The sequence below is a fragment of the Pseudorca crassidens genome, chromosome 2 (genome assembly GCF_039906515.1).
Source record: "Pseudorca crassidens isolate mPseCra1 chromosome 2, mPseCra1.hap1, whole genome shotgun sequence".
Lineage (NCBI taxonomy): Eukaryota > Metazoa > Chordata > Mammalia > Artiodactyla > Delphinidae > Pseudorca > Pseudorca crassidens.
Window position 1 is genome coordinate 86,412,076 of NC_090297.1, and position 18,345 is coordinate 86,430,420.

General features: G+C 36.3%; 2 long non-coding RNA genes across 2 annotated transcripts in view; one reads left to right on the top strand and one right to left on the bottom strand.

Annotated features, from left to right (window-relative positions):
* Positions 1-18,345, top strand: part of LOC137211006 (uncharacterized) — a 227,862-nt gene that overhangs the window by 171,743 nt on the left and 37,774 nt on the right. The window lies entirely within an intron of this gene.
* On the bottom strand, positions 1,477-17,221 carry LOC137211003 (uncharacterized). Its single transcript, XR_010936847.1, has 3 exons — positions 16,971-17,221; positions 4,329-4,405; positions 1,477-1,831 (listed from the first exon to the last, which is right to left on the bottom strand). It is a non-coding gene; the product is annotated as an uncharacterized lncRNA (long non-coding RNA).

The window sequence follows — 18,345 nt, forward strand, 5'->3', positions numbered from 1 at the left end:
TGGGTTTCTAATATGTTTGTATGAGATCTATTTTTCATCTGTCACCTGCATAAATTATGTAAAAGTTCACTGTATTGTTATTTCATTTATTCATTTTTCTTTTTGCGTGTATCATTAAAGCTAATTAGAAGTCATTTAAAATGACTGAATTTTATTCCATATGAAAATGTTTGATTAAATCTATGTCAGTGCAACTTTTTTTTATAGTATACAAATAATGCTTAATAGGTTGAGTTTGCATATGAATACCAAGGATTATAAGACTCTCTCCCTTACATGGAGAAGAATTCTGTTTCCCACAACATAGTAGATTAAAATCTGCATACTGCAAAACACTCATGCTAGATAAAATATAAGACATCCTTCTAAATAAATATATGACATTATAAGAAATTAAATGAAATCATTTGTGGCCAGCAACAAACTAGGAGAATAAATTCCTAGAGCTAAGCTAGCACTGAAGCCACTGAATAGCCACTGGTTCTGCAGTCTCTGATGGTCATAGCCTTGAGATTCAGTGTTGATTCTTAAACCAGCGGTACTGGCATCTCCTGAGTGCTTATTGGAGGTGCAAAATCTTGGGCTCCACCTGCTTATTGAGAATCTATCTTTTAAGATACTCAAGTGATTTATGTACCTACTAAATTTGAGAACTTAGGTTTGAGAAGTCTGAATTCGTTTTAATTCTGTAAGTAATTAATTAGATGGCAAAAAAAAAAAAATCCCATTGGGCTTTCCCAGAGTTGGGGTTCATATCAGAGACCTCTCCTACCAATAAAGGCAGGGCTCAGAAAAGGATAAACTGGAGTCATGGAAGAGCATTTCTCCTCAGAGGTAGACATTGAAAGAGCTTATTGCTCTCAGCTCTGGTTTAGAGTGGAAAAGGGAAAAAAGCATCTCCATGAGAAATGATAGCCTTCAGTAGGCCCACATATGGTTTAAAAGTTTGAGTCCTTTCTAATTTTGCAACTTTAATTAGAATAATCACAGTTGAGAATTTTTATTAAAGAAAACAAAGGTTGGTAGTGCTTCAAGTTATCTGGAAAAAGTAAACAGAAATAATTTGTTTAAAGTAAACAAAGAGTGAATTAAAACTATAAATACATTGCAAGAGACTATCAAAATGACCAAGTAAACTTGAGGGGAAAAACATTAAATACAACTTCTAATAATAGAAAATGTCATAATTAAAAACTCAAAGGAATGATTAAAGAACAGATTGGACATTGTGAAAGTAAATTAGTGAACTAAAAGATAGATATCAAGAAGTTACACGAAGCTGTCACCAGAGATACATCATCAGATGGGTAATGTGAAGCTACGCATAAGAGACATGGAGGAAAGGAAGAGGTGTCAGATTTCCAGAAGGAGGTAATAGAGCTAATGGGGAAGTGACGTAACCAGAAAAATATGGAGTTGATGAAGCATAGCAATTCTTTTTTTTTTTTAATTTATTTTATTCATTTATTTATGGCTGCATTGGGTCTTCATTGCTGCACGCGGGCTTTCTCTAGTTGCGGTGAACAGGGCCTACTCTTTGTTGTGGTGTGCAGGGTTCTCATTGCGGTGGCTTCTTTTGTTGCAAAGCACAGGATCTAGGCACCCAGGCTTCAGGAGTTGTGTTACATGGGCTCAGTAGTTGTAGCTCACGGGCTCTGGAACACAGGCTCAGTAGTTGTGGCTCGCAGGCTTAGTTGCTCTGTGGCATGTGGGATCCTCCTGGACCAGGGCTCATACCCGTGTCCCCTGCATTGGCAGGCAGATTCTTAACCACTGTGTCACCAGGGAAGTCCAAGCATAGCAATTCTTAAATTTAGGAAGCAAAGAAATCCTAGACATCAACAATAAAAGGAATATATATTAGAGTCAAAATATAGATTAACAAAGAGGATATAAGCAGAGAAAAAACAAATTATGTAAAAAGGAATAATAATAATAATATAAATAGTTGGTAGAAATAAAAGTAGGAAACAGCGGAATATCTTCAAAGTGCTAAGAGAATAAAACATTCAACTTACATTGGTATAATCAGAGTGAAATAAAGACATTTTCAGTTAATTTTCTCATCTTAACCAAAACCTTGCCACTAAAGAACTTACAATGTCCTTCAATAAGAAGAAAAATGATCTCAGAAAGGTCAGAGTTACAGAAAGACAAGTAGACTAAATAAACAATAGACATGTGGGTATATATAAATAAAAATTGAGTATACAAATAGTAAAAAACAAAATCTAATTGGGGGGTTTAAACACACACACACAAACACAGATACACACACACAAAAATATAGGCAAAAGGCAGAAATAAACAATAATAAAAGGAAAAGGGTACATAATAGAGTTGCAACTGAAATAAAATATTAAGACAATGTTGTATTTAACAAATAACTTCATGAAACAAAATATAAGAATTTCTAGAAAGATACAATTTGCTAAAACTGACTCAAGAAGTAATTAAAAAATCTGTTTACTCATGTAACCATAAAAAAGAGTGCTGAATTGGACATTTGAATTTAAAAATAAATACCAGGTCCCAGAGAATTTACATACGAGTTTTGCCAAGCATTCAAAGAATATATATTTTCAATTCTATATAAATCATTTTTATAGAAAATAGGAAGGAGGTACCTTCTAACTCATTCTGTAAGGTTAGCATACATTTCTATATATATAACTATACATTAAAGGAATTCAAATAATGTGATGTTATAATTTGTTCATGGAAACATTTTGCAATCTAGAACCCAGCAACTTCCACTTGCTAGTTACATTGCATGAGAAACTTTTACAAATGTTTGTCAGGAAATATATCTGAAATAGCATGGTATGTTTATAACAACAAAACAGAAAACAAAGAAAAGATGTGTAGTACACATGGTATATACCACAGAGAAAATGAATGAGCCTCAGCCTCAAACCCCTTGAGTCCAGGGTTTTCATAGGATTCCCAAAGTAGCACTTGACATTTTCCTCAGACAAAAATAAATTTAGAACTCCTGCACCAGGTATCAACCTGATGTATTCCATCTTTTTTACAGAGACCTTAAAAGCTACCTCATGACATATTAGAAGCTAGAGTTTGGTGTCACACCAATCCCCTATTTGGAATCCTGGCTCTACCACTTGCTGGCTATGTAATCTTGGTCAACTTTAAAATTTTTCTTGCCTAGTGTTTTTCTCTCCAAAGTGAAAAAATAACAGCACCTGCTTTACTGATCGATGGCCATCAATAGATTATAGGAACTACTTTAATTATAGTGATAGTTTCAACATATGCAGCTTTCTAGATTTCAAGGAGTATGCATATATATTATCTTATTTCAGCTGCACAAGAAGCATCAATATGCTTATATTTTCCTGTTTACGAACTTCTGTTTGGACCATCATTTTGCTTATCAGTTATTTCAAGGATTATATTTGCCTAATATAATTATGATCATTTGTTCCATATATTGGATGATTACTATGTGCCAGGTACTGAGAAAAGCACTTTACTTTTTTAATGTCATCTACTTTCTTTATCTCCTTTAATTCTCACCATAACTCAGGGCCGGTCCTGACAACAGAGGAGCAGTTGTACTTGGTAAAGCACTTTCAAAGATGATGAAATCAGGAAATTATGTTGAATCCTCCACCAGAAGTGGGAGAGCCATCTTTTTGGACTATCATAAAATCCTGAGGAATTAATAGTTCTGTCCAGCAAAGAGGACATAAGAAGCATTTTATAATTTTTTTTAAATGAACAAATAATAAACATAATTAATAATTTAACTTCCTGGTAATCAAGTTAAAACATTAAATAAAATTATTTGTCACCTTCAGAGTGACCAAATTTTTTAAAGTAATAAAATCTAATGTTAATGAGGGTACTTAGATATTTTCAAACACTACTTAGGGCATATAAATTGTAAAACATTTTACATGGAAATCTTGCAAAAAAACTTGAGTATATTTATATTTTGAGCTAGGAAGTTTATTTCTAGAAATGTATGCTAAGGGAACAGTAAAAAAAGTGTGTAAAGATCTAAATATGAGAATTTATCCAACATAGTTTTTAATATGAAACCATTGAAAATAGCCTAAAAGTTCAAAAATATGCAAATGGTTAAACATATAATATATACATTCATTTCAATACTATGTGTCTATTTAAAGTTTAGTTTTAGTGAAAATTAATAGTAAAAACATTGTTAATGATTTAAGTTCAAAAAGAGGTTACAAAATGATATATACGTTATAATACTTTTTGTAAATATGTATAATTATAGGATTGAAAGGAAGTATACAACTATGTCATCTATTGCAGAATAACAAGAAAAATTTACTTACCTATTACTTTGCTAAAATGTTCAGTTTTCAAAAATAAGCATATACGATCTTTGGGATAAGAATTAAAATCACAAAAGCTAGAAAAAAGATTGGATAGAGGTAAGCCAAGTTATTTTAAAGAAGGCTAAAGTCCTCTCAAATGAATTGTTACAACAGTCAATGAAAATAGTTATACATTGAAATAAGTCAGGAGACCATTCATAGGGCAAAGATCCAAACCACTGGGAAACAAAAAAGGACACTGTTTAGAATCAGCATGCAAATTCAGAACACAAACAAACGGGGTGCTTGAGTTATAGAAATTATGGCCACTCCCATGTAAGATAATATTTTCAAATTACAGTAAATTATTTGTTCCAAACCACAACACAGTTTAGCTTTGCAAAACTACATTAGATCCTCACCGTGAATCAAGCATTCTGCTCACTACTGAAGACCCAGTGAGGTCCCTGCTTTCAAGAAGCTCCTTGTTATAGTAGGCATGAGTTCAATGTATCTAAAAGTGTGGCCCAGTGGCAACTTCACCAGAATCACCTGGGGGTGGTGATTCTTAAAAATGCAACGTCTAACTCCAGAGATTTGCTGTTTGAGACAGGAACCTACATTCATAAGAATTTCTCTAGAAGCTTCATATGCATACGTACTAACATCTGAAAGCTGCTAGCTTGGAAGAAAAACTGGGAGCTTTTCAAATCAAACAGATCCAAATTTGAATCTTGACTACTTCTTTATACACTGCTTTTTAAAAATAATATAATTTAGATTCTGCCACCAACACCAGACTAAAACTATACAATGATAATTATTGCTCTATCTTAGCTATCATATTTCTTGCTTTGATTTTCTTGACTTTCCTCTCCTTGGAATTCTCTTTTCTTTTTGACCTCTGAGACCAAACACTGTTCATGGCTCTTCTCTCGTCTCTCTGATCATACGTTCTTGATCTTTGTTATTTATTAACTAACTTACTGTGGGTAAATTAATTAACTCACGAATCTCAGTATCTTCATTTATCAAACAAACAAAACGACACCACGAACAAAAAAATTGTCTCACAGAGTTGTTGAAGATGAAATTAGATAATGTGTGACAAAAGCTGGGACTCAATAAATATTAACACTTGTAATTAAAGAGCCATAACAGAGATAACACAAGACACTATTGGAACCCTTGGGGGAACTGGGAGTAAAATGATAAGAAGGTCAGATCCAAGGTCTACTGAATGATGTCACCCTTTAGTTGGTTGAGTCTTGATGAATAAGTAGAAGTCAGGCAAAAGAAAGATTTCTACAAAACAATCTGGATTAATATTTTAACTAAATTGACCAACAAATTTTATCAAATAATTGATTGATTTGTAGAAACAATTAGTTGACCCAGTTAAATCATTTAACTGATTTATTATTCCATATTATTTTCTCGATTTAAATTTGTTTTCTTTTGATCTAAATTTTCAGTTTTAGATTCATAGAATCACTTTCCTGTGAAAAGAAAATGATATGAACTGTAATATTACATTTAACCGAATATAAAAATAGCTGTTTTAAACAACTGAATACATTAAATTGGTGTAGATGGAAAATAGTGGAAATTGCTTTACAAAGAACATTTTATCTCAAACCACTATCAGCTACTGGGAGCATTCTTGCACTGCATTGTAAATAACAATCATACAAAGAATTGCAATAAAATGTTTATATGGTGTTTTATACTCCTTTCTACATATAGTAGAACAAAATATTTCTATTACCTTTGAAAATAGTTTGTTCACTTGGTTTTCGTGTACAGCTGTACGTAGTGATCTCCTGATGACCTATTAGCTTCTATCCATGGGTTAGTCTTACCACTTGGCAACTGCAGGCTAGGAGTCACTTTCCTGTTACTATTTGAGACCATTTAGGATACTTGAGATGTGTTTAGAAGCACAAAGTACTTCAAATGAAGTTTAGCTTGTGTTGGTTATATAACCATTCTGGACAATTGTGGAAATCCTACTGTTAAAATCATAGTCTAGGGCTTCCCTGGTGGCACAGTGGTTGAGAGTCCGCCTGCCGATGCAGGGGACCCGGGTTCGTGCCCCGGTCCGGGAGGATCCCACATGCTGCGAGCGGCTGGGCCAGTGAGCCATGGCCGCTGAGCCTGCGCGTCCGGAGACTGTGCTCCGCAACGGGAGAGGCCACAACAGTGAGAGGCCCGCGTACCGCAAAAAAAAAAAAAAATCATAGTCTAACATGAATTTTGTATCATGCATTAATTTTTAAAATTTATTTTATTGAAATACAGTTGATTTACAACGTTGTGTTAATTTCTACTGTACAGCAAAGTGATTCAGTTATACATGTATATATATACATACATTATTTTCATATTCTTTTCCATTATGGTTTATCACAGGATATTGAATATAGTTCTTTGTGCTATACAGTAGGACCTTGTTGTTTATCCATTCTATATATAATAGTTTGCATCTGCTAAACCCAAACTCATAATCCACCCCTCCCCCCTGCCCCTCCCCGCTGGCAACCTGTTCTCTCAACTGAGATGTATCAAAATAACTCATTTCAGGTAAGGGGTGATCTAGCAGCTTAATTACTTTAACTTTATGCTTTAATATACATGGAAGACAAACTGAAAGATAAAGCTTTATGTCATTTTAATTTTCCAAATGATCCGTAATAAACACCTGTATGCGCTATTTCTAAGAAAAATCACCAAATGGAACCAATAATCCCTCTAATCCTACTATGTAATATACATTTTTTCTTCTAATTGGAAGAAAAGATACTAATATTACAATCACTATTCTTGGTTGCCTTCCCATAATACAAGCAGAATGAACATAGGCCCCTATCAAAATCCTGTCCAGGTATAAAAGGATCCTTATTTGAAACTTCTAGGTTTTATTATTCAATCCAAATAGAATATAGTAATGAATTATGGCTTATGGATATTAAGACTAAGAATTTTTGTGAATAGATTTTGTCATCCTGTCGTTCCAGGAGAATTTGTTAAAAAATAGTAAAATCAAGAATTCTCAAAAAAAAAAAAAAAGAATTCTCCCCTGTTTGATGAAGCAATTGTATGGAAATTTATGCCAGAACTTTGGTTATAGGTGTCAGTCAGTCATTCTGATATCAGGCTTTTGCCCATTTAGGGGTAGGAACCCCTTGAAAGTAGAAGGGTCCTATCTAAGGATAGAGAGCTGAAAGAGCTTAAGTCATAGCTAAATATAGTTTGAATATTGTATTTATTCAAACAAATTTATATTGTATGTATAAAAAGGATGTGAGGGGCCTCCCTGGTGGCACAGTGGTTAAGAAACCACCTGCCAATGCAGGCGACACGGGTTCAAGCCCTGGTCCGGGAAGATCCCACATGCCTCAGAGCAACTAAGCCTGTGCACAACAACTACTGAGCCTCCACTCTAGAGCCTGTGAGCCACAGCTACTGAAGCCTGCGTGCCTAGATCTGGTGCTCCGCAACAAGAGAAGCCACCACAATGAGAAGCCTGCAAACCGCAACAAAGAGTAGCCCCCGCTCACCGCAACTAGAGAAAGCCTGTGCGCAGCAACGAAGACCCAACACAGCCAAAAATAAATAAATAAAATAATTTTTTTAAAAAAAGGATGTGAACCTTTTGCACAAATTTCTATTTCTTTGTGAGAAAAGAATGAGGGTATTTAAACTTTTGAAAATTAGAGGAAGTTATTAGAGGTATTAGGGGAAGAGTCAATAAATCATTCTAAAATAGATATGGAAGAGTAAGAATCTACAAATACTCTGGTTTTCAAAGGCTTTCAAATACTCTGGTTAACTTTCAAAAAGGCCAGGACATTCATTCTATTAGATGTTAGGACATGTCAGAAATATATAGGAATATGAACAGAATGATTCAAGGACAGGTAGTAACAATTAGACCATATCAAGTGACACACCGTTACTTCTGCCACATTCTATTCTTTAGAAGTCCAGCCCACACTCAAAATGAGGAGAATTGAGCAACACCTCTTGAAAGGAGGGGTACATAATAATTTGTGGAGATATTTTTTAAACTACTAAAAAGGAAACACAAAGAAAGCAGACATAGAAAATGAACAGGGAAGTTACATGAGTGAGAAGTATGTGAAAAGGTAGCCAAACTTACTAGTCATTTGAGAAATACAAATTAAAACTAAGAAATATCACTTTACATGCATCAAAATGGCAAAAAATAGTAACTCAGATAATACCAAGTGCTGACAAAGAAGCTGGGCAAAAAAAAACTCATAAACATCACATAAATGTGATTGTAAACTATTTCAGGTATTCTGGAAAGCAAAATGTCAGTATTTAGCAAAATTCCTGGAAGACCATATATGCTCTTTATCCCAGAGGTCCCATTTCTGATTATAAGTTTCAAGGAAATTCTCTCCAAGTATGGAAGTGGACATGTAGGAGAACATTTAATCCAATGTTACTTGTGCTGGTGGAGAATGGGAAATAAAATAGTTTTCAATGTTCTATACACTGGGCAACAGTAAGAAAAAACAGATTATATGTACATACAGCAGAATGCATAATCCTCAGAAAAGAGAGTCTCTGTGTTAAAATGCTGGAAATTTTAAAACATTATACCATTTGCTAGAAAGTTATGTAAACATAAAATATATCATAATTTAAAAGGATACCTGCATGTTCCAGGATATACATAAAACGCATTAAACTTGGGACCTATAATTGATAAGAATGGTAATATAGATCATGGAAAATGAGAAGAAACAAAAGAGGACTTGTATGTACTGATGCTAAAAATATGGAAGAAACTGAGGAGCATGATTGACTAGGCCCTGGCCATCTGAGAACCAATGAAGCATATGAGCATATGCATACACACATGCATACATACATGCATACACACACACACATACTCACATACACAAACACAAAACAACTTAAGTACCCACTAATAAGATGGCATAATGAATTAAAGAACATCCCCATGATGAATATTATCAATCCATTAGAATAATGTTTATGAATAATTCCTCATGATTTTTATGATGGTAAGTGAAAAATTTTAGAAATGAAATAGGCTTAGAGGGAAAATGCAAAGAAAATATGTACATGCATAAATACTGATATTCATAAAAATCTTAGTAGAAATTACTAAGGTGCCTAATTTTTGTTAAATTATCAGCTTTAATCTTATTAGTTTTTCTTTTTTTTTAATTAGTTACCTTTTTTTTTTTTTTTTTTTTGCAGTACGCGGGCCTCTCACTGTTGTGGCCTCTCCTGTTGCGGAGCACAGGCTCCAGACACACACAGCGGCCATGGCTCACGGGCCTAGCCGCTCCACGGCATGTGGGATCCTCCCAGTCTGGGGCACGAACCTGTGTCCCCTGCATCAGCAGGCGGACTCTCAACCACTGCACCACCAGGGAAGCCCTAGTTACCTTTTTCATACATATTAGTGCATATAAGTCAATCCCAACCTCCCAATTCATCACCACCTGCACTCCAAACCCCCTTTTCCTCCTTGGTGTCCATACGTTTGTTCTCTACATCTGTGTCTCTATTTCTACCTTGCAAACAAGTTCATCTGTACCATTTTCCTAGATTCCACATATATGTGTTAACATATATTTGTTTTTCTCTTTCTGACTTACTTCACTCTGTATGACAGTCTCTAGGTCCATCCACATCTCTACAAAGGACTCAATTTCATTCCTTTTTATGGCTGAGTAATATTCCATTGTATATATGTACCACATCTTCTTTATCCATTCGTCTGTTCATGGGCATTTAGGTTGCTTCCATGACCTGGTTATTGTAAATAGTGTTGCAATGAACATTGGGGTGCATGTATCTTTTTGAAGTATGGTTTTCCCTGGGTATATGCCCAGTAGTGGGATTGCTGAGTCATATGGTAATTCTATTTTTATTTTTTTAAGGACCCTCCATACTGTTCTCCATAGTGGCTGTGTCAATTTACATTCCCACCAACAGTGCAAGAGGGTTCCATTTTCTCCACACCCTCTCCAGCATTTGCTCTTTGTAGTTTTTCTGATGATGCCCATTCTAACTGGTGTGAGGTGATACCTCATTGTAATTTTGATTTGCATTTCTCTAATAATTAGTGGTGTTGAGCATCTTTTCATGCGCTTCTTGGCCATCTGTATGTCTTCTTTAGAGAAATGTCTATTTAGGTCTTCTGCCTATTTTTTAATTGGTTGTTTGTTTTTTTTAATATTGAGCTGCATGAGCTATTTATATATTTTAGAGATTAATCCTTTGTCCATTGATTCATTTGCAAATATTTTCTCCCATTCTGACGGTTGTCTTTTCATCTTGTTTATAGTTTCCTTTGCTGTGCAAAGGCTTTTAAGTTTCATTAGATCCCATTTGTTTATTTTTGTTTTTATTTCCATTACTCTAGGAGGTGGGTAAAAAAAGATTTTGCTGTGATTTATGTCAAAGAGTGTTCTTCCTATGTTTTCCTCTAAGAGTTTTATAGTGTCCAGTCTTACATTTAGGTCTTTAATTGATTTTGAGTTTATTTTTGTGTATGGTGTTAGGGAGTGTTCTAATTTCATTCTTTTACATGTAGCTGTCCAGTTTTCCCAGCACCACGTACTGAAGAGAGTGTCTTTTCTCCACTGTATATTATTGCCTCCTTTGTCAAAGATTAGTTGACAATAGGTGCGTGGGTTTATCTCTGGGCCTTCTATCCTGTTCCATTGATCTGTATTTCTGTTTTTGTGCAGTACCATATTGTCTTGATTACTGTAGCTTTGTAGTATAGTCTGAAGTCAGGGAGTCTGATTCCTCCAGCTTTGGTTTTTTCCCTCAAGATTGCTTTGGCTATTCAGTGTCTTTTTTGTCTCCATACAAATTTTAAGATTTTTTGTTCTAGTTCTGTAAAAAATGCCATTAGTAATTTGATAAGGATTGCATTGAATCTGTAGATTGCTTTGGGTAGTATAGTCATTTTCACAATATTGATTCTTTCAATCCAAGGACATGATTTATCTTTCCATCCATATGTGTCATCTTTAATTGTTTTTATCAGTGTCTTATAGTTTTCTGAGTACAGGTCTTTTACCTCCTTAGGTAGGTTTATTCCTAGGTATTTTATTCTTTTTGTTGTAATGGTGAATGGGATTGTTTCCTCAATTTCTCTTTCTGATCTTTCATTGTTAGTGTATAGGAATGCAAGAGATTTCTGTGCATTAATATTGTATCCTGCAACTCTACCAAATTCATTGATTAGCTCTAGTAGTTTTCTGGTGACATCTTTAGGATTCTCTATGTATAGTATCATGTCATCTGCAAACAGTGACAATTTTACTTCTTCTTTTCTAATTTGTTTTCTTTTTATTTCTTTTTCTTCTCTGATTGCCATGGCTAGGACTTCCAAAACTATGTTGAATAATAGTGGCAAGAGTGGACATCCTTGTGTTGTTCCTGATCTTAGAGGAAATGCTTTCAGTTTTTCAGCATCGAATATGATGTTTGCTGTGGGTTTGTCATATATGGCCTTTATTATGTTGAGATAGATTCCCACACTGCACACTTTCTGGAGAGTTTTTATCATAATTGGGTGTTGAATTTTTTCAAAAGCTTTTTCTGCATCTATTGAGATGATCATATGGTTTTTATTCTTCAGTTTGTTAATATGGTGTATCACATTGATTGATTTGTGTATAATGAAGAATCCTTGCAACCCTGGGATAAATCTACACTTGATCATGGTGTATGATCCTTTTAATTGTTGTTGGATTCTGCTTGCTAGTATTTTGTTGAGGATTTTTGCATCTATATTCATCAGTGATATTGGTGTGTAATTTTCTTTTTTTGTAGTATCTTTGTCTGGTTTTGGTGTCAGGGTGATGGCGGCCTTGTAGAATGAGTTTGGGAGTGTTCCTTCCTCTGCAATTCTTTGGAAGAGTTTGAGAAGGATGGGTGTTAGCTCTTCTCTAAATGTTTGATAGAATTCACCTGTGAAGCCCTCTGGTCCTGGACCTTTGTTTGCTGGAAAATTTTTAATCACAGTTTCAATTTCATTACTTGTGATTGGTCTGTTCATATTTTCTACTTCTTCCTGGTTCAGTCTCGGAAGGTTAAACTTTTCTAAGAAGTTTTCCATTTCTTTCAGGTTGTCCATTTTATTGGCATAGAGTTATTTGTAGTGGTCTCTTATGATGCTTTGTATTTCTGTGGTGTGTGTTGTAACGTCTCTTTTTTCATTTCTAATTTTATTGATTTGAGTCCTCTCCCCCTTTCTCTTGCTGAGTCTGGCTAAAGGCTTATCAATTTTGTTTACTTTCTCAAAGAACCAGCTTTTAGTTTTATTGATTTTTGCTATTGTTTTTGATGTTTCTATTTCATTTATTTCTGATCTGATTTTATGATTTCTTTCCTTCTACTAACTTTAGGTTTTGTTTGTTCTTCTTTCTCTAGTTCCTTTTGGTGTAAGGTTAGATTGTTTTTTTGAGATTTTTCTTGTTTCTTGAGGTTGGGTTGTATTGCTGTAAATGATCCCCTTAGAACTGCTTTTGCTGCATCCCATAGGCTTTGGATAGTCGTGTTTTCATTGTCATTTGTCTCTAAGTATTTTTTGATTTCCTCTTTGATTTCTTCAATGATCTTTTTGTTATTTAGTAACGTATTGTTTAGCCTCCATGTGTTTGTGTTTTTTACATTTTTTCCCTGTAATTTATTTCTAATCTCATAGCATTATGGTCAGAAAAGATGCTTGATATGATTTCAGTTTTCTTAAATTTACCAAGGCTTGATTTGTGACCCATTATGTGATCTATCCTGGAGAATGTTCCCTGTGCACTTGAGAAGAGAGGGTAATCTGCTGGTTTTGGATGGAATGTCCTATAAATATCAATTAAATCTATCTGGTCTATTGTGTCATTTAAAGCCTGTGCTTCATTATTAATTTTCTGTCTGGATGATCTGTCCATTTCTGTAAGTGAGGTGTTAGTTTTTGATTATAATCTCTTCAAATATTTTCTCAGGTCCTTTCTCTCTCTTTTCTCCTTCTGGACCCCTATAATGTGAATGTTGGCTTGTTTAATGTTGTCCTAGCAGTCTCTTAGGCTGTCTTCATTTCTTTTCATTCTTTTTTCTTTATTCTGTTCTGTCACAGTGATTTCCACCATTCTGTCTTCCAGGTCACTTATCCGTTCTTCTTCCTCAGTAATTCTGCTATTGATTCCTTGTAGTGTATTCTTCATTTCAGTTATTGTATTGTTCATCTCTGTTTGTTCTTTCATTCTTCTAGGTCTCTGTTAAACATTTCTTACATCTTCTTGTTCTTTGCCTCCATTCTTTTTCTGAGGTCCTGGATCATCTTCACTACCATTATTCTGAATTCTTTTTCTGGAAGGTTGCCTATCTTCACTTCATTTAGTTGTTTTTCTGGGGCTTTATCTTGTTCCCTCATCTGGTACATAGTCCTCTGCCTTTTCATTTTGTCTGTCTTTCTGTGAATGTGGTTTTTGTTCCACAGGCTGCAGGATTGTAGTTCTTCTTGCTTCTGCTCTCTTATTTGTTTTTTTAATTTTTTTTGTAATGAGTGTAACAAATTCATAATCTTGAAAACATTTTTTCTAGATCAAATATCCCTTTTAAAAATTAATTAATCAACTATCAAGGGAAAAAAGACAACCTATGAATGGGAAAACATATTGGCAAACTATATCTGAAGTCAATTATAATATTCATGAGCAAGTTCATCATATTTTTGTGTGCAACCCTGAATTTTGTTTCAATCAGTAGGCTTAGGAAAAGCTACTGTAATTGTTGAGTGGAGTTCTCCAGTGACTGTTCTAGCCTTTTGCCAAAAGTTAGGGGTTTGTTTTTCTAAATCTCTTTTAATATGTTCCCATCAGGCAAATTTCATCCAATGTTTGCTTGACCAAGAGGCATGTGAACTAACTGATATATCTAAAAAAACAGGTTGGTAAGTTTGAGTAGCTATGTTAAAATTTTCAGCAAACCTATGGAGGTCCTTAGTTATTTTAGCTAACTCTGTAACTATGGCTCATAATTCAGCTTTAGTCCAGGGAACGTAGGAAACTTGAGTTTGTTTGGTTCCAGTACAAAGAAATTATCTGAAGGTGGAGGGAATGAAAGTGTCCAGGTTGGAACTCCTTCCCTACTCTTTTGCTTAAACATGGTGATTAATTCTACTAGGTCAGTGGAGAAATATTTCTGTACAGTTGTCTTCTGACTCACAGGATCTTCTTTGCATTATCTTCTAGTTCTCTGGTGGCCTTCATTTTTACTTTGGATCAGAGACTGTGCCCACAGGTCCTCTTCCTCCTCTATAATTATGTCCCCATCTTCTTCTTTTTGACTGCATTGGGTCTTTGTTGCTGCACATGGGCTTTCTCTAGTTGCGGTGAGCGAGGGCTGCTCTTCATTGCGGTGCGCAGACTTCTCATTGAGGTGGCTTCTCTTGCTGTCGAGCACAGGCTCTAGGCACACAGGCTTCAGTAGTTGTGGCATGCAGGTTCAGTAGCTGTGGCTCGAGGGCTCTAGAGCACAGGCTCAGTAGTTGTGGTACACAAGCTTAGTTGCTCCACAGCACATGAGATCTTCCTGGACCAGGGCTCAAACCCGTGTCCCCTGCATTGGCAGACAGATTCTGAACCACTGTGGCAACCAGGGAAGTCCCTGTCCTCATCTTCTGATGAGTCATTATCCTAAGGATCCCACCTCTTGGGGTCCAGGTTCTCCTGTAAAATAATCATGCACATCTTTGAATGGGGCAGACTACAGCCCTGCATTTTAGTCATCTTACATGCCATCACTTCAATATACTCTTCTTTATGTTGTGTTTTCTTTAACATAATGTCCAAATTGGTGGAGCATGCACTCTGTACTTCTGTAACACCAGAGTCTCTTCAGTCTTTTCTGGTTCCCTGCCGAGCCATAATTCTTTTTCTGTGCTAATCCTTAGCATGCATAACAAGGGCCATGTTGTAGCCTCAATAGCTTGCTCACTTTCTTTTCTGCACTTTTACTTTCTCACCCCTTCAATTAATATATCTAATAAGCCCTTTGGTGTTTGGGGAGCTTCCTTATACTCATGCACCAGCCCAAAGCATTCCACAGACCCAGCCAGTTCACCCACATGGAAGTGGCTAGCCAGACTGGTGTTTCCCCCACCAACAACGGGCTTTCCCCCAACACAACTACTCTATCCATTCCTGTGTTTTCAGTCTCCTGGCTGGCTTTCCAGTTGTCCCAGATTGGAGGGAATAAAAAATGCCCACTGAACTGACAAGGTATCTTGAACCTGAAAAATGAGGCAGGTAGCTCCAAATAGCCAATGGATCAATTTACTATAGGGTAACTTACATACAGGGTAGGATTGGACAGATGGTGATCCAGAAGCATTTGCAGCTGCACTCCATCTACACTGCCAAAGGACCATTGACACGAAGGGGCAATTTCAAAGTTAACCTAAGGTATGGGGGTACATTCTTGGAAATAGGGAATGCATTCCTAAGTCAAGATTATTGATGGTTAACTAGTCTTGTTGGTGCCAGGAATACGTCAGTGAATGTTTTTACCATTATTTGGAGACTAACAGAGCATGGAGGCCATGCTTCATAGACCTAGTGATCATCAAACAATATCTATTCACTACAAAGCCATTAATGACGAAAGAAGAAGTTTACTACACAGTGAAGTCCTTGGTAGGGTCAGCGGAAAGACAGAAGGAACAGAACAGGCCCAAATGGCATTAATTATGCTAATGGCTATTCATATTCTCAGAAGACAACTTTAAAGGGCAGGTTCTGATAGGTTCAGAGAAAGAGGTAATGGGGAAAGGTTTAGGGAAAAAGGGAAGTTCGGGGAGAGAATTAAAATGGGAAAATAGGGGATACAGAGGAAGTAGAGGCAGTGTAGAAGGGAAGGAGGAAGATGGCACCAGAGGTAGGACCTAAGCACAAGCTGGCTGCCCTACTTCCAGGGACAAAGGAGATAGAGGACAGGAAAGGGAGGCCTCATAAGCCATTTTGTCTTTCTTCAATTGCTTGCCTCAGTTAATTTAAAAATGATATTTTGTTCAGAGGCAATTTTAGACTCTTGATAATGTTTGGAAGCCTCAAAATACTAGTCAAAATAGGCATCCAATTCACTTTTGACAATTTCCAAGCCATAGCTGTCCAATACCATTTTAAGAAAAGTAATTTTGGGGAGTTCAAAAGTTCCCAATAATGTCCTTGAGTGTTCTAAGTTACTTCTGGTTAAGTCAGTCCATTTAGTTAGAAATGCTCATGAGGAGGGACCATGGTTTTTAAACATAAAACCAGCCAGGGTCCCTGAAGGGGGAGTGCCCTCAAAACATTTAGATGACCGAGATCTTATTTCTCAGAGGTTTTTTCTCTAGATCCAAGAAGGAAAAAAAAAATCTAAATAGCCCAGTTCCAATAGAAACAGCCCAGTTCCAAAACAATTGGACCAAAATCTTAGCAGCACAGTTCCAACAGGAACAGCCTGGTTCCAAAAGAGTTAGGCCAAAGTGCCAAATGAGTACTCACAGAAAGGACAAACCTTCAAAAAACAGCAGTTCCTGAAAAAAGTCTGGAGAGCTTTAAAACACAAAAGGAGCAGAGCTCAAATCCAGGAAAAACTTACCCTCAAACTCCAAGGTCAGCAAGAATGTAGTGAGCTCAGTGGGCTCTGTGGGTCCCAGCACCTGTTTTCTCACCAGCCTCAGAGTTATTGGGAGTCTTTTCTGGATCCCACTTCTCTGACACCCAGTACTGCTGACCTAAAACAATAAAACAGCCAGTTATTTTACCAGCAAAATGGGTTAATTGGAGAACAGCAAAGAATTGCAATTTGGGACATGCAATCTGTGGTGAACCACAGGCAAGTCAGAAGAACGTAAGAGATGAAAGTTTCTTTTATAGAGGAGAAGGGGGAGTTGGGAGTGACTCATGTAAACAAAGAGTCCTTTGGAGGAAACTGGAAGTTTGTAGTATAGCGACTTTTCATAGGCTGAGTTGTGACAGTCTTTAATTGGCTGGGCTGTTACCAGGCAAGGAAAAATATTTTCTTCCTCCTGCTGGGTAGTAAAGTAGTAACCTTCTTCCTGTTGGAGAGGCTAAAATACATTTCTTCCTTTTGGTTCTGCAATTGAGTGGTAGGGCATGACAGCTCTCCTTTCTGTCCTCCCAATGCCATTTTAAATGAGATTTCTGTTTATTAATTTTTACAATTTTAAAAGATATACCATATGTGTAATTGTAATATTAAAAGAATAAGAAAGAGAAATGGAGTAGAAGAAATATAGAGTAATAATGAGTTTTAAAAATTTAGGAAAGACACTAAACCATAGATCTAGGGAGCTCAGAGACTATGAAGCATTAAAAGGTACGAAAAGGGCTTCCCGGGTGGCGCAGTGGTTGAGAGTCCGCCTGACGACGCAGGGGACACAGGTTCGTGCCCCGGTCTGGGAGGATCCCACATGCCGCTGAGCGGCTGGGCCCATGAGCCATGGCCGCTGAGCCTGCGCGTCCGGAGCCTGTGCTCTGCAACGGGAGAGGCCACAACAGTGAGAGGCCCGCGTACCGCACAAAAAAAAGTACCAAAAAAAGAAAAGACAATTCATTGAGGCATATCACACTCAAATTGTATAAAATAAAAGACAAATAGCACGTCTTGTAAGAAGACAGCAATAAGTCAAATTGATATTATGTACCTTTGAAGTCATGTGATTGAGACTAGCACTTCACCTCTGTGATCTTCCTATCATAAACACATTACTTACTCTAATCACAAGAAAAACATCAGACAAATCCCAATTAAGGGACAGTTTACAAAATACCTAACCGGTAATCCTCAGAGTTGTCAAGGTCATCAAAAACAAGGAAAATCTGAGAAACTGTCATACCAGGAGCTGCATAAGGAGACATGACTGCTAAATGTGGTGTCTTGGATGGGGTTCTTGAACAGAAAAAAAGGACTTTTGAACAACCTGGGGAAACCAAATAAAGTATTGACTTTA